General features: G+C 44.4%; 1 long non-coding RNA gene across 1 annotated transcript; it reads left to right on the top strand.

The window, feature by feature from the left end:
• The first annotated feature begins 7,507 nt into the window (after positions 1–7,507).
• LOC310677628 lies at positions 7,508–9,490 on the top strand. The gene is made up of 2 exons (XR_014511346.1): positions 7,508–7,714; positions 9,434–9,490. It is a non-coding gene; the product is annotated as an uncharacterized lncRNA (long non-coding RNA).
• The last annotated feature ends 4,968 nt before the right edge of the window (positions 9,491–14,458 follow it).

The following is a 14,458-nucleotide window of genomic DNA, read 5'->3' as shown; positions in this document are numbered from 1 at the left end:
GCCAACCTTCTGATCGACAAGCCCAAGAGGCTCAGTGGTTTGGACCACAGCACCACCCGTGTTGAGATGGACACCGCAACCCCATAGTCGCCTTTGACTGGACTTAACCATCCAGGGGTCCTTTACCTTTTTGCTTTAGCCCTTTAGCCCTCTTGCAGCTGCATGCAAACCAGTTTTCAGAACTTGCGTGGCTGGTGGCTACTTCTGAACAGTGTGAATGAGATTCATCTTAAGGGTATCTTCCACTGAACTGGCATCCTGACAGGAGGGCATGGGGAACACCACTTCTGCAAGAAAGAGTCATGCAGGTATCCCCACTCCTGGAGTAGAGCAATTCAGACTCACACCCCAGCCATGCATCATCTACTCATGAAAGAGTGGCCTGTGGAAGGACATGTGGATCCAGAATTGGCCTCCATAGTCACTTATGGACCCACTGTTAAAACTGTGTTTATGGAAGACAATCTTACTCAGCTACGAGTGATTGCCAAAGAAGAAGAAGAAGAAAAATCTTTGTATTATTTATTTGTATGTACAGCACTTCATTTTTTATGCCAGCTGCGTGGGCCTTTGAAACAGAAAAGGATTTAAAAAAAATCTATATAAATAATGAAATCTCCCATGTTTGGGTTTTGAAATATTGGCAAATGTCAAGACTCTTTGATAATTACAGCATGTGTTTACACTTCTTTCTTCAATTCAACTACCGTATTTTTTGCTCTAAAAGACTCACTTTTTCCCTCCTAAAAAGTAAGGGGAAATGTGTGTGCGTCTTATGGAGCGAATGCAGGCTGCGCAGCTATCCCAGAAGCCAGAATATTTTTTTCTTGTTTTCCTCCTCCAAAAGCTAGGTGCGTCTTGTGGTCTGGTGCGTCTTACAGAGCGAAAAATACGGTATCTCTCTCGTTACCATGATACACCCCCCCCCCTTTTCCCCACCTTCTCTCTTTTGCTTCCCTGTCCGGTATCCAGCCAAAAATGACTCAGCAATATCATCACTTCCTGAAGAGCAAGGAAGAGAAAGTCTATATTTGCTGAATAATGCAGGCATCGGACTGTTTTCAGGGTTCTTGTCATACATCAGTGAAGGACTATAAAGGGAGACCAGAAAGTGACAAACCTTGTGTTTTGAACCTTTGTGAGTTTGAACGTTTGTTGGCGACTCGGTGAGATTTTGCTTTCTCTTTGTGCCATAAATAAAGCAGAACAACAGGAAAGAAAATGTAACCTATTGTAATATGTTTTCAAGCTCAGAGAGGGGTGAAAAAAAGGTGCTTCGTTTTGTAACGTCGGGCTGAATGACATACCCACTTCTGTTTCATGGAACATATTGGTAACAACCCTCTTTTATACCAAGAATCACTTCCAAGGTCTCACGACCACCCACGCCTCAATTATACGCTGTTCAAAGTTCTACTTTGTTCAGAAATATACAATAGTTTGGATTTAAAACTCAAAAGGTTTTGAGTTGGGCCATGTTATGGGCAACCCAGCTATGGAATGTTCACCCTAGGGAGTTTCACTTCATTACTTTTTTTCCAGCTCTGGATGAGAACTTTTAAAAAAAAATCAGGTTGCAAACCACTTTAACCCCTGATAAATTTGGGTTTTTGTGGTATTTTGACTGAAGCGTTAGCAATGGAGTACAGTCAGGTGTTGATGAGCCCCATTGAGTTTGATGGGACAAAATTAAAATGTGGTAACTGGGAACACGAATGAGAGAGGGCAAAACTTGCTTTGCTGTAAGAACCTGGTATTTTCTTTAGCTAATATTTATTTTAAATCAAAGAAGATATAACTGTATAACAGTATTTTATTTATGACTGAGTGAAGATGGCCTCCCATAATTCTCCAGGCCATTTGTGAGTGGGTGGCAGTGGAGAGTGTCTCAGGCAATCCAGCTAAATGGGTGGGGTATAAATAATAAAATTACTACTACTACCTAATCAAACAGTCTTCTTAGGGAGTGCAAATCCCCAGAGAATTTCTCAGAAAATTTTGGCTCACTTAATGTCATATGAAACTATAAATTCATACTGGCAGATGAAGGAAGCTCTGAGTTAAGAGAGGAGAACTGGAAAGAATAGGGCACAAGGTCATTGCTAGTTGCAGAAATATTAAAATATATTGGGTTGGAATCACCTTTGTGCTTGAAACTTCCTCTTCTTGAATATGGGCATAAAAGTTGGGAGATCCCATTCTGTCAAATATTCTTGAGGGTGTGTGGCTAAGATTTTCAGTTTGTTTTTGAGAAATTTCAGCTCAGCCCTTATCTTATGACTATTAAATAAACACATGGCTTTAATATTTTCAGCAATAAGCTGTGAGTCTCCTACAAAGACCCTGAGTTATGAGTGCACTGCCACGCTCTTTTACAGTATTCCCTTTGTTTCCCTCTTTTGCTCCCCTCTTTTATTACCCCTTTCCCAGAATAGGCTAAAAGTGCCAAAGACCTACTGCTCCACGGAAAGCTCTTTCTGGGCAACTCTGCTGTAAATATAACCATGTTTCTGGGCTGGGTGATTACTGTCTTTGAAATAATGGTTTATCACTTTTGCATTTACGATGCCACTGATCAGTTTTTTATAATCATAAGAAGGCTCTCTGGGTCTGCTTTTTGTTGCCTCGTAATTGCCCACCTTGTGAGGATGAAGCCTAAGAGCTATCAGTTTTCGCGTCTCGCTGCCCAGCCTGGTTGTGTGATGGAGATTGAACAGCCCCTGCATCTTATTTGTTTCTAATCATATTACACTTGTCTTTAGGGCCTCGGCTGCGGCACCTGTGAAGCTCTATCATCATGAAAAGCCAAAATCAGATTGTAAAAGCCTCTGCTGTTGTTGTATCTTTCGCATTAATCTGCATCCCAAAACAATTCATGCTACTAATGGAAATGTGGACGACTCAAACTGATAAGGGCCTAATCCGTGTGCTGCTCTGAATAGCTTTTATTTCCAAGAAACATGACTGGAACACGCTCAGTTGTTCTTCCTTAGTTTGACTGAATAGGAGCCTTACAACAGGAGAGTCAGTCTCTTTGACTTTCATCTACACAAGTGGAAGATAGGCAGAATTTGGTTGAAGGCTGAGCTGCTCGTTTTTATTCCAGGTCTGCATACTCTCCAACAAAGGGATTTGGGTGGCGCTGTGGTCTAAACCACTGAGCCTCTTGGGCTTGCCGATCAGAAGGTCAGCGGTTCAAATCCATGCAATGGGGTGAGCTCCCATTGCTCTGTCCCAGCTCCTGCCAACTTAGCAGTTTGAAAGCACACCAGTGCAAGTAGATAAATAGGTACTTCTGCGGCAGGAAGGTAAATGGCATTTCTGTGCGCTCTGGTTCCTGCCACAGTGCTCCGTTGCACCAGAAGCAGTTTACTCAGGTTGCCCACATGACCCAGAAAGCTGTCTGTGGACAAACGCTAGCTCCCTCAGCCTGAAAGTGAAATGAGCACTGCAACCCCAAAGTCGCCTTTGACTAGACTTAACTGTCCAGGGGCCCTTTACCTTTTTTCAGCATGAGGTCACAATGGCCAGTCTCTCTCCTTCAAGCAGCCATGGTCCTTCAGGCAAACAACATTACCATGGCAGCATGGGGTCACAATGGCCAGTCTTTCTCTTTGAGCATCAGTGCAAGGTCACAATGACTAGTTCCTCTCTTTGGTGCTGGCAGCATCAACATTAGCCCACAATGGCCAGTATCCTTCTCTCACTGAAATGAGCGCAGCAGAAGCATGCTGGGACACAGCCTTCAGGCGTCGCAAAACTCCATAGTCTCCAACATTTCTCAAATGAAAAGAGGGACGTCCTATGGAAAAGCAGGACATTCCGGGATCAAATCAGAAACTGGGACTCATCTTGCTTTCAGGCCAGAAACTGGGATGACTTCTGTAAATTTGGGACTGTCCCTGGAAAATAGGGACATTTGGAAGGTCTGGGTTTGGTTAACCTTGTAAACTCCATGACATTTGCCAAGTCAAAGGGCCAAGAACCATGGGCCAGGGGAAAGTTTGGCAGCAGGAAGATTGTGACAGGAAATTCCTCCACCCCCTTTTTTGCATAACTATGATGGGGAGCCATGTCATGTGAGCATTTTTGCAAGTCTGTCCATTTATCCAGTTGCTTCATCCTTTGGCCAGAGATTGGTGCAAGGCTGGCATAAGAGACATGCCTGATGGCAGTTGTGCTTACACATCTGCACACACATCTGTAGGGCTTGATCAAACTAACTGCAGGGGCATCACTGGGCACAGATATTTGGAAACTGCTTCCTCCTTCAAGAGAGGACACTTGCATTTGTCTAATAAATGGCTATTGGTTTTCAGGGGAAAGGACATATATTCTAGACCCCACCCCCATCATTGTTGTTTGACACCATCATTCTCATTCAGTTATTTCTGTTTCATATACTTGCATGAAGAACCTTAACGGTACACTGCATCTCGTCACCAGAAATAAAAGTGTTATCTCCTGAAAGGTCATGTCTCTTAAGATTAATGTATCGCACTGAAAACAAATACCACTGGCAATTATCATGGGAGCAGAACCACCACCACCACCGGGCTCTATAAAAGAAAAGGTGCTGGCTTTCATTCCGTGCTACTCAAGATCACTTGCAAAGTGTCTGTTGGCACTTCCTGTTATGAATCCACCTGTCACAAATCACATTTCATCAGCCGAGGCGGAAGAAAAATATAATGCAAAAAAGACCTTGGGATCTCATGTATAGCCATCCAACAACCGCGGCTTTGGCTTGACATTTGCAGGTTGCTTCAGATGGGTAGCGGTTCCACGTTCAGTTTTATGGCATTGTTAAAATGCACCGGGAAGGTGGAGAGGGTGTGTGAGTTGGCAATAGATTGTGGGGGGAAGCGTACGGCCTCTTCAATGACACCAGCGCCTGTCTCTTATACAAGATCCGCTTCAGGCAGGAAAACCTCTTGTGTTGTCACTGTTGCACATAAAGTAAGACATGGGCATCCTGGTGTCAGAGGCTGGGCTGAGGAGGAATGGTGAGGATGACCCATCTCCTTCTCCTGAACCTTCCCGAGAACAGGAGGACAGTATGGATTTAGAACAGTGGTTTGCAGAAGGTCATAGTTCAGAAGCTGCAGAGGGGAGAAGTTGGGAAATATTGGAAGAGGAACAACAGGAAGAAGAAACAGCAGGGGAGAGACAGCTGAGAGACCCAGTGTCTTTGGAAAGCATTGCTGACACCCCTTCTCTCAGGACCAGACATGCATTGAGAGCAGTAGAACAGAAAGCTCAGAGGCAGAAAACTCAGATTAGCCGACACAGGGATGACGTAGAATAGGAGAGACGGAGGGGGTGGGACTTTACTTGGAGCAACGCCATTATCTAAGAGAGACTGCATTCCTTCATCTCTCTCTGTGAATATATTGAATAAATGGCTTGGGAAGGACAATTATTGTTCCTCTGCTTCTTGGCTGCGACTGGACTGGGCCAAGAGAGAAGTTTCAGTGCGCTGCAAGGAACCAAGGGTGATGCCCAGTAGAATTCATATGCAGAGGAGTCCTATTTCTACAAATTGTTTTAAATGGGTCTGCTCTGAGTAGGACTCAGCTGGGTAGTTCCCCAGTTATTTAGTTACTGTCATCAAAGAATCCAGCCAGAGAAGAACAGGGATGGGTAATTTCACAGCAGCGCTTTGGTCAAGAGGTGTGCTGGACCCGGGGGGGGGGTTACTGAGAGGCGTGGTCAGAGTCCGGTCCTGGGTCGAGGGTCTGGAGACTGTCCACCAAGGGTGAAGCGGGGTCCAAAGCAAGAAGCCGGGCGTGGTCAGGAACTCCGGAAGAACAGGTCTGGGTGCTGGCAGAAACAGGTTTCCAACGACATTGCTCCCGCAACCTGGGACTGGGCTGACTGTCCTTTATCCCTGCCTCTCCTGGCCTTAAGGCGAGCACTCCTCCTCAGAGAACTTAGTTCCCTCCGCCTCTCTGCCCTGAGCCTCTGCAGCTCAGGAGAGGCTGGAGGGTTACTGGACCCAGGGGCAGCTTCACCTTCCCCTGACAGGGCTGGGAGAGGCGCACCTGTAGGCAGTGGGCCCTCAATCACTTCCGGAGCCAGAGTGGATTCCTCTGGTGTCTGCTCCTGAGGATCCGGCACAGGTGCAGGCACTTCAGATTCAAGGCCCTGCCCCGGCTCAGCCGGCCCTGGAGGCGGGGACTCCTGTGCAGGCTGGGAGTCCTCAGGTTCAGCTTCTGAATCAGATTCCCAGGCCATCACATGAGGCCACCCAGAACACCAACCCAGTTAAGACATGCCAGGAAACGAGGTGCTAAAGTTTATCCTGAGCTGGACCACTTTGGGTGCCATGTACAAATGCCTCCCTACAAACAAAAAGCACCTCTTTTATATATATATATAACTTTTATTAAATTTTCTGTTTTACAATTTAGAATACTCATTTAAACATCCTAACAATATCAATGACTTCCCTTCTTCTCTTTCCGTGGTTCATTTTTCATATCATAAATCCCTGCATATTGTCCATAAACTAAACCATTCAGTATTCCATTATTACATCCATCAAAACTTATTTACACAGTTGAATTTATCTTAATCCTGCCAATGTTTTCAAGCGTACACAATTTCCCCGCATATATTCAATAAACATTTTCCAATTTTCTCTAAACGTATGTTCTTCTTGTTCTCTTACTCTATATGTTACGTCTGCAAGCTGCGCATATTTCATCAACTTAAGTTGCCATTCATCTTTGGTTGGGACCTCACTTGTTTTCCATTTTTGGGCTAACAAAACACGGGCCACAGTAGTGGCATACACAAATAACCTTTTTTGACACCTGGGAATATCTGTCTGAATTATCCCCAACAAAAAGGACTCTGGGTGTTTCTTTTGAAAAATACTTTTAAACATGTTTTTCAAGCCAGTGTGGTGTAGTGGTTAAGAGCAGTAGTCTCATAATCTGGGGAACCGGGTTCGCGTCTCAGCTCCTCCACATGCAGCTGCTGGGTGACCTTGTACCAGTCGCACTTCTTTGGAGTCTCTCAGCCCCTCTCACTCACAGAGTGTTTGTTGTGGGGGAGGAAGGGAAAGGAGAATGTTAGCTGCTTTGAGACTCCTTAAGGGGAGTGAAAGGCGGGATATCAAATCCAAACTCTTCTTCTTCTTCAATTCATTATGGATTATTTCCCAATACTCTTTTACCCTTTTACAGGTCCACCACACGAAAAGTACGTTTTTCATTTAGAAAGCTAACGTATCAGGAAGAAGAGTTGTGCTCACACAAAGAAGACAACTTGAGACATAACTTTCTTTTCTCATACAAAGGAGCTTTGGCGTGAATCTAGCTGCACTGATGGAAGCAGTTGGTGGCCTCCTCTTCTGATGTGAACAGGGCAAGTCTACCCTGCCATAGCTATAGGCAGTAACTGACTTGCCTCCATTCTTGCTGGCCACAACCTTGTATGAGGTCATTGCTTACATCATAAAACGGTTGATTGTGAGCTATTTTCACTTGATCCCACTGTGTATATTGTAAGCTTGTGTTCAGAATGGAGATGTGGAGGCTCCAGCTGCTTGTTAGGAATTGGGAGATGGGCCTGGTCCACCTGGAGTTGCCAAAGGTTATTTAAAAGAGCAATGGGCTAGTGGCCAAGGAGGATCCTTCACTATTGGTGGTCTTGAGGAACATAAGGCTGCCAAGTAGGTGAAGCTAAGCAGGAGTGGGTCCGGGAAGTGCCTGGATGGGGAACCCCATGGAAGCCATACATATGTCACCTTGAGATCCATGGTGGAAGAGCGAGTGGGGTATAAATGTAAGAAAATGTTTGTAGACTACTATGCTGTTGAGGCATCTGATCAAAGATCTGTATTTTAAATAAGCTTAAAAATATATCTGTAGATGCTTGCTTCAGATGCTTGCTGAATAGCCTTGGCAGATATTTATTTTTCTGAACAGGGCCCCTCATTGATTTGTTGCAGTACTTCAAAGTTGTAAAAAGGAGCAAAAGCTGGGAACAAAGGTCATACAGATTACAGAATACAATCCAAGCTGCAAAAACATTAATTAGAGTTGGTAATTACTCAAACTCAGGATATCTTCCCAAGGTTTAAGATATCCTGAGAAGGTTAAAAGGCAAAGAGCTAATATCAACAACAGCTGGTGGGGGGGTGTAAATTGAAGGGTTTGCTTTAGAAACTGCTTTTTTATTAAGTTCTTTTTTCTTCTAAAAATCTATGTGTTATATATATGAAATGTATTGATTTTAGTGTAACTATACAAAGAATCTAGAAAGTAAGAGATGTTAGATTCTTATGTTAGATTCTTATTTCATTGATGGTGTGTGAGAAGGTGAACCCAAGACCTCTGTTTATATGACAAGATTTAAAGCCATGAGCTATCTGTTTTAGCCATTTGTCCCTGTTGCCAAGGGCAGAAGAGCCAAGAGCAGAAGAGCAAAGGGCATAGGGGATCTGATAATTAAGATGCCTTGTCAAGACAAATGTAAGATATATGATAGAAGGAAATATAGCTCTTTGTCTCCCATAAAAGGTAATAGGAAATGGGTGTATCTTTTATGATTGGTTCTAGCAAACAGCCAATAGGAATTTCAACCAGGCTGATTGGACAGAGGCAGCCAAAGGAGGAGTAAGGAGGCTGGGCTGAGGGAATATAAGTGCTGGCCACCAGGGCTGGGGTGGTGCAGAGCTTTTGGTAAATATACCACTGTGCCAATCATTTATTTGTCTGACAAATAAATTATTATTTTAATTTCTCTATTGCTGCGTTGAATATTTCATTCCAGCTAAGTGTTAACCACAAGCAGGGTGCTACACTGTCACTTGGAGATAGGCTGGAGAAAGGAGGGAGAAAGGAGGAGGAACATGGGTGAAGAAAGCTTGTCTCCTTTCTGTTTGAGGTCTAGGGAGGTTGCGGGTGACACTGTGGTCTAAACCACTGAGCCTCTTGGGCTTGCTGATCAGAAGGTTGGCAGTTCGAATCCCCATGATGGGGTAAGCTCCTGTTGCTCTGTCACAGCTCCTGCCAACCTAGCAGTTTGAAAGCACACCAATGCAAGTTGATAAATAGGTACCGCTGCGGCGGGAAGGTAAAGGGTGTTTCTGTGCACTCTGATTTGCGTCATGGTGTCCCATTGCACCAGTAGTGGTTTAGTCGTGCTGGCCACATGACCCAGAAAGCTGTCTGTGGACAAACGCCTGCTCCCTCGACCTGAAAACGAGATTAGTGCCGCAACCCCATAGTTGCCTTTGACTGGACTTAGGCATCCAGGGGTCCTTTACTTTTACCTTTACCTAGGGAGGAAGGGCAAGTGCTGACAAGAGCAGGCCCAGACCCTAACCTACCCACACCATGAAGCAATATAGAGAACTGAGATGGGCTGTTCAAGAGCTGAAAAGACTATTAACTACGATAAATACTTTTCTTCCAGATAGTGAAGCACCATCCGCGTGGCATGTTTTCAGAATCATTAAAAGCACCTTCATTTATCACGAAGGCCCCGGTAGCCTTTCTTCTCATCTTTGCCATTTTATGCCTATTTAGAACACAGCTCTTTAAAACGTCCCCAGGAAATCTATAAAAGCTCGATGGAAATAATTCTGCAAAGATTTTTATAGAGAAGCTCGTGGAGCACAATTAATGCTTTCGGTTCGGTGTGCATCATGCTAACTACAAGGCTTCCACCCATAATCTATATAGTTGGCTTTCTGGCATCGGATGGCAGTGTTTGGGAAGACAAGAGATATCTGTGGGGAAGAATTGGGAAAGGCAGCTCTACTGCCAGGGTGGTTTGGACCCTCAGACCTGGGGGCTGAATGCAATTCTCAAAGCTTCTCTATCTGACCCAGGCAACATCTCTTTGCAAGTCTCACCTCCTCCTTGCCCTTCTTCACACACCCCCTGAGTGTTCTTTCCTAGTTGGCCTGTTTCCTTGAAAAGGTCTCTTGAAAAGGATGGAGAGGGATGAGTAGCTGTGTACAGAAACTAGCCTGCTTTACAGAGGCAGAATTTAGATTGATTGCTCCACCGTGAGCTCCTTTGGAGGGAGGGCAGGGTATAAATTTTATTTATTAAATAAATAATAATATGATGCCTCACCTGGTGGGCAGGCAGAGTAGACTACATGCATCCACCTCTCAAGAGAAATGGTGAGGATCTGGCCAAGCAAAGTTTAAGCTGCAGTGAGAAAACGCCTAGTCACATCCCTGGCCATCACCTGTCCTAGCTACAAGAGGACCCAAAAATGGTCTGCAAATTACAGCTAGGAGAAGCCATGATGTTCTCTGTGGGAAGCGCATGCATGACACCCCCCCCCCTCCCAGTTGTACATTCCCCATCATATTGTGCGGTGTGCACATATCGCTACACTAAAGACCTGCAATGATTTGACACCAAGCGTTGCTTTCGCTGAAAGAATTCAGGGGATTGAAGTACATTGATCCAGGGTGCTGAGAGTTTTCTGCTTGAGATCTCTCGGTCCCCGGAATCGATTCTTGTTCTATGAAACAGAGAGGAAGGGCTACCACATTTTCAGAAGTTTACAGAGAACCCTTTGCAAGGACGCCAGAAATGCTAGCATTTCTCACAATAAATTCTGTATTAGTGCAGATATACTACCAGGTCTCTCTAGATTAGGGTTGCCATATTTCAAACAGGGAAAATCCAGCCAGAAAAGTTGTTGAGCTTTTCGGGGGGACAGAGTTGGCAAATTTGCAAAAAAATAAAATAAAAACCCATTGTCCTGTACGGAACAACCTTACATTTAAAGAGCAAAATATCCTCTTGAATTATATACCTAGCACATGGAACCTTACAAAAGGACAATACGAGTGGACTCTTCATGCCCTTATCACAACAAAAAGACTGATACAGATGAACTGGAAAAATAAAAATGTGGCTCCCTTCTATGGTTGGATTGAAGACTTATACAAACTGGCAACATATCAACAACTTGCATATAAACGCAGACTTGCCATGGACAAATTCAATGATATTTGGAATCCATTCTTACAAATACTGTACTAGATTAAGATCTGATGAAGTACAATAAAAACTCTGTAAAATATAGTTTTGGGTTTTTCTTTACTTTCCCTTCTACACAGGTGCTGTTTCTCGTTCTCGTTTTCTCTCTTTTATTTACAGTTCATCATGTTTAGTGCACATATAATTATGTACTTTTTGAACTTTCAATAAAGATGTCTGGAAAAAAAGAAAGAAATGCTGTTTTTGAGCTATTTTGATGGGAAATCAGCAAAAGGCACTGTCGACATAGACTGCCATAGGTCCAGATTTCCCCTGTTAATGATTTCCCCCCAGACACTGCTGCCGACTGCAGTATTCTGAATATGTCCGGGACGTCCCAGACATATGGCAACCCTGCTCTATATAAGATTTTCCACAGACATTCTGAACTGTGGGAGCAAACAGAGATTTTGGATTACCATCTCACTGGTGCCCTGAACCCTCCCAGAAACATTTTCAAGTACAGTGGAAGCTTGATTAGCTATCTCAGTTGGAGGACATCTGTAGCCATTTGAAGGGGTGATAGCTGACAGCTGAGTCTGCTAATCATATTACCCATGCTAATCAGTGTTAATCAATTCATGCTGAACAATGATCAGCAGAGGGCATGACCTCATTCCAGTTAATCCGGACACCTGTGAGCGCAAAAGAACAAAGATTATGGGAAATTAATTTAAATCCAGGCTTAAATTCTGCACTAAATGTTATGGTCAATTTTTTTATTGACTTTGGAAAGATCAGGCGGAAGCTGTAACTTTGAAACAGGGACACTTGATCCACAATTTGATCCACAGCTCTAGAACTAATGTGCAGCTCAGGATTTAGTTACCCAAAAGATTTTGCATTTGTCTGAATGCCCTGGTGCAGTTCTTGGCAGATGTAGTTCAGGCAGGCAGGCAGGCAGACAGACAGACAGACAGACAGACAGACAGATATGTTTATTTAAATAATAAGCATTGTGATCTGTTTATTTTTTTAATCCTACAAATTAATTCAGAAACCGGATGGAATTGAAATATTTGTAAAAGCATATGAATGTAACACAAACCAGACAGATATGGATTTATCTATCCCTATTGCGGGTGGCGCTGTGGGTTAAACCACAGAGCCTAGGACTTGCCGATCAGAAGGTTGGCAGTTCGAGTCCCCGCGACAGGGTGAGCTCCCGTTGCTCGGTCCCTGCTCCTGCCAACCTAGCAGTTCGAAAGCACGTCAAAGTACAAGTAGATAAATAGGTACCGTTCCGGCGGGAAGGTAAACGGCGTTTCCGTGTGCTGCTCTGGTTCGCCAGAAGCGGCTTAGTTATGCTGGCCATGTGACCCAGATGCTGTACGCCGGCTCCCTTGGCCAATGAAGCGAAATGAGCACCGCAACCCCAGAGACGGCCACGACTGAACCTAATGGTCAGGGGTCCCTTTACCTTATTGCAGAATTATTGGGGCTGTAGTTAGATTTGTTCCATTCTTTTACTTAAACATCCTTTTAACCATGTACTTTTTCAGCTCAGTTGTTTTCATAGCGGAAACTTCCACTGATTTCAATAGTGCTTACATCTGGGTAAATGTGCACAGGGTTGCAAAGTGCCCCATATATCCTTGTTTGTTTTGATCAATGGAATGTGGAAAAATGTAAGTATTTTAGCCTCTCTCTTTCTGTCACTTCTTAACTCTTTTGATTTGGGTAGGCATCAATTGTGGGCCTTCTCTCCGATCAATCCTGCCATCCTAAGCACATTTTCAAAGCTGTAGGAAGCGCTGGGGCATATTCCCAAGTCTGTGCATGCAGAAGCAAACTGTAAATGTGTTTAGGAAAAGGGCAGTAGTCAGGAACCAGCACTTCCACTTCTAAGTCAAAAGAACAGCCAATGGACTCCTTGCACTTCATTGATTTAACCTGCATTCCTGTAAGTCAGCCGTACTGATCGGGCACAGCAGCTCTGCTGACAGCGAAAGCAAATTAAAAATAAATAAAAATACTGTTATTGTGTTCGAGGTGTATTACCAGAAATGCAGCTGGCAAAGAATTCCACACCCTTATCGAACCTTCTTATGCATAATGGATCCCCTTTGATTTTTTCTGATGCTTGAGGTTGTGAACTTATTGGATTTATGTCAGCAGCTAGAATTTTTGCAGGGGCTATTATTTGGCACGTCCAATTTTATTTTGATAGTGGTAATGAGCTTGGATGGGAGACTTTCTCCTCCTGAGAGATGTCTTCTGCATAAAATCTCAGTTCTTTGGGAATATTCCCCGAACCAAATTATAAATAGTAGCATTGGGAGTACCGCTTCAGGCTTTTGAGATAGGGGTTTCACGTCTTAATGAAAGATTTATTTATTTAAAAGGGTTATATCCCACCTTTTGGCTGAAAGAACCCCAGAGGTAGGGTGGTCCCTTATCACAACACTAAAAAGGTGAACACAGGTTTCCGTAATGCCAAGTATGGAAGCAAATTTAGAAATAATTGCTATAATTATATACAATTGTAGCAAACATCTCTTCGAAGTGGGCTTGGCATGGGAGACCCAGATGCCTTGCAGGGCTTTCAAGAGAAACATAGAGAAGTCAGTGACGCTGAGGTCATGGGTGTCAAGACTGGGCATAGAGCTTGAGCCCACAAAAGAGGAAGACAATGTTGTTGTTGTTGTTTAGTTGTGTCCGACTCTTCGTGACCCCATAGACCAGAGCACGCCAGGCACTCCTGTCTTCCACTGCCTCCCGCAGTTTGGTCAAAGTCATGCTGGTAGCTTCGAGAACACTGTCCAACCATCTCGTCCTCTGTCGTCCGCTTCTCCTTGTGCCCTCCATCTTTCCCAAAATCAGGCTCTTTTCCAGGGAGTCTTCTCTTCTCATGAGGTGGCCAAAGTATTGGAGCCTCAGCTTCAGGATCTGTCCTTCCAGTGAGCACTCAGGGCTGATTTCCTTCACAATGGATAGGTTTGATCTTCTTGCAGTCCATGGGACTCTCAAGAGTCTCCTCCAGCACCATAATTCAAAAGCATCAATTCTTTGGCGATCAGCCTTCTTTGTGGTCCAGCTCTCACTTCCATACATCACTATTGGGAAAACTATAGCTTTTACTATACGGACCTTTGTCCGTATAGACAATTTATAAAGACAATTTATAAAGCCCATTTCCGATGTGGGGGCACCTAGTTTGTTCCCCACCAAGTGCTGCGTCGGCTGCTCAGGCTCCCCCCAGCGGAGGAGGGCTGGCAACACTGCTTGCCCCTGGTGAGGGGAAGGGTTGCTCTGATGGTGTCAGCAATGAGGGCGGGGGGGTGTGTGCCATGGCAGGATCCATCACCCTCCGCACTCTGCGCCTGCCCCCTCGTGTGCAGTTACCCCCCCCAGCACACCCGCCTGCCTCCTGATCAACATGCATCTGCCCTGGGTGCTGCTGTTGTTGTTACCCCACACATTTGTCTGTGTTTCCC

Source organism: Podarcis tiliguerta (assembly GCF_965153285.1).
Source record: "Podarcis tiliguerta genome assembly, chromosome: 5".
NCBI lineage: Eukaryota > Metazoa > Chordata > Lepidosauria > Squamata > Lacertidae > Podarcis > Podarcis tiliguerta.
The sequence above is the reverse complement of the archived record's forward strand: the minus strand, read 5'-3'. Positions and strand labels throughout refer to the sequence as shown.